The 2,886-nt window shown below is 50.1% G+C and overlaps 1 pseudogene; it reads left to right on the forward strand.

Annotated features, from left to right (window-relative positions):
* Positions 1-1,791: 1,791 nt before the first annotated feature.
* The window catches only part of LOC105854667, a 4,211-nt pseudogene continuing 3,116 nt past the window's right edge, over positions 1,792-2,886 (forward strand).

Below are 2,886 nucleotides of genomic sequence, written 5' to 3' on the forward strand. Positions count from 1 at the left end.
TGAGGGCTGTATCTGGTCATCTTCAAGGAACCCACTGAGCACAGTGGCCCAAGTGGGCACCAACTCTTAAGCCCCTCCGACTAGGCCCCTCTGTCTGGGTCTCTAACTCACCATGGACCCAGAAAGGGCAGACAGTTAGCATTCCTGGTGTCAGCTCCTGGAACTGGCTGAAACTGGACCCTGATATCAGCTCCTGACTCATGACTGAGACATCCGTTCTTAGAAACCTGTCCTTAGTGCTGTGAAGTTTGTTATTCTTTGAATTTGCACCGGCTATGACGTATGTAATGGCGCATAAGGGCCTATATATTGTCTGATATTCTGATGTTCTGGGTCTTGCTCTCCTTGTGTGGCCTGCATGCCTGCAGGAGGGCTTAACACCAGCAAGTTGGCTTAATAAATTCTGCTTGCTTGTGCAACTGTGATCCTGTTCTTTGTCGCAGGGGACAACCGGGTGATTTCGGACCTTAACATTTGGGGGCTCATCCAGGATCAATCAATCGATTGGTCCCCCAGAGGCGGTCAGTGGCAGAGTTTAGGAGTTTAGGAACTGTAAATTTCCGGGAAGGACAGCATAAAGTGGAAGTCGCTACTACGTGGCTGGAAAATCCAGCATAAAGTGGGGGTTGCCACCCCATGGCTGGTAAAGGGGGAGAGTAAATCTGGTGTGGCTTCCCCGTGGCACAACATTAAAGGGCCAGTGTAAAGCAGGATTATAAATTCGGTGGCTGGTAAAGGGCCATTTTGTGCTCTCAACTAAGACACTTTAAAAGTCTTACCTGGAAGAACTTGGTTTGCTGAAGTTCAGGCAACTATCCACCAGTCTGGTGCCAACAAAAGAAGATGGAACTCGTGGAATGCCATCCATCCAGGTGGACGCCTTTCAGGTTGATATCCGTTCCCAACCAGGATAGTAAGCGTGGTGTGGTGTGCACCAAGGTGTGTGGAGGACCAGTCCCAGCGTGTGGAGAGAATTAGTGTGTGTGTGTGTTTGTGAATGCTCTTGTCATTGTAACTTGTGCCTTTGGATTAACTGAATTCCTAAGGATGGGGAAAACACAAGTGACCCCCAAAACCTTAATATTGGGCCATTTTTCAGAAGTACAGAAGAGGGCTCAAAACCAGGGCTTGTTCATCAAGAAGGGTAACTTTGACACATTTTGTTTAGTAGTATGGTCATCCTTTGGAGTTGGATGGCCCCCACAGGGAGCCTTCTCAAGAGTCCTGGTTGCCCAAGTTAAAGCGATAATCATCTGTCCCGGAAAAGAGGGACACATTGACCTTGCCCTATACGCTTGTCTGGGAATACCTGATCGGGGAACCCCTGGCCTGGATGAGGCCATTCCTGACCAGGCACCAAAGGGCGAAATGGCGCCCAGCAGAAACATTCCTTTCTCCTAGGTTCCCCAGTCAGTAGTTCTGATGCCTGCCCTTGTAATAAAGGACTGCACGGCTGACAGGGCTGTGAAACCTCCCGTCTTCCCTGAGACAGGAGGACAGGATCCCTCCCTCCTGGATCTGGAAGGAGAAACTCCCCCTCCGTACATTCCGGGTCCTGGCTGGCACCTGGAACAGGGTCCTAATGACCCAGAACCCTTGTAACCGGTATCCACACTCATCTCCTCCTCAGCAGATGAGCCCTCCATGACTGGAGGCATGACCTTGAGATCCCATCATCTGAAGGACAGGGATAATAATGAGAATTGCCCCTCCTCGACAGGGGAGCCGATACCCACACTTCCAGTGTGAGTTACAGGGCAGACGGGATCAGATGGAGCTCGAGTGTAACAGTACTGGCCATTTTCCTCCAGTGACCTGTATAACTGGGGAGCCCAAAACTCTCCTTTTTCTGAGGATCCAAAGGGTCTTATTGGTTTAATAGAATCTATTATGCATACCCATTTTCCAACCTGCGACGACTGTCAACAGCTCCTGAACACCCTCTTCACCACTGAGGAATGGGAGCACATCTTGAATGAAGCCCGGAAAAACATTCTGGGTGACAATGGCCAGCCAACCACCCTTCAGCTGGTCATCGACGACGTGTTTCCGCTTGTCTGACCAAGATGGGATTATGGAACGCAGGACAGTAGGGGGAGTCTCCAGGTTTATCGCCAGACTCTAATGGCTGGTCTCCAGGCGGTGGCACGCCATCCCACCAATTTGGCTAAGGTAAGGGAGGTTGTCCAAGGGGAAGCCAAAAGCCCAGCCACTTTCCTAGTGCACCTTTATGATGCTTACTGGAGGTACACCCCCGTAGACCCCAGAATGGTGGAACACAGATCAGCTGTTGTATTCTCATTCATTAACCAAGCAGCTCCTGATATCCGCACAAAGCTTTATAAGCAGGAACATGACTGTGCAGGAAATGACAAATGTAGTGGAGAAAGTTTTTACTTCCAGGGAAACTCCAGAGGAATGAGTGGACCGACTTAGAATGGAAGATTGGGACGTGCAGGAAACGAGGATGAGGAAAGATAGAGAGTTTCAGAGTAAGGAGAATCGGAAACAACAAAGGGATTTGGCTCTGATTTTTCTAGTAGGGGAAGGGGAAGGGCCTCGCAGACTCCCTGCCAGACTAGGGAGGAACTGATGTGCTCTCTGCAGGGAGTACAGACACTGGAAAAGGGAGTGCCCCAGTAAAGGAGAAGCGATTGATAACAGGAAGAGGGATAGTGAGAGAGAAGTAGACCAGGCTAGTGTCTTATTGGCAGGAAAGGAAGATTGAAGGGGACAGGGCTCAGAACCCCTCCCCGAGTCTTGGGTAACTGTGTGTGTGGACAATGGGTTTTATAGTGGACACAGATGTGCAATATACTGTTTTAGCTCAAGCCATTGGACCCATTGCAGGAGACAAGACTAGCATTGCCCAAGGGGCCACCGGAA

The sequence above is a fragment of the Condylura cristata genome, unplaced genomic scaffold, assembly GCF_000260355.1.
Source record: "Condylura cristata isolate star-nosed mole 26May11 unplaced genomic scaffold, ConCri1.0 scaffold00123, whole genome shotgun sequence".
Classification (NCBI taxonomy): domain Eukaryota; kingdom Metazoa; phylum Chordata; class Mammalia; order Eulipotyphla; family Talpidae; genus Condylura; species Condylura cristata.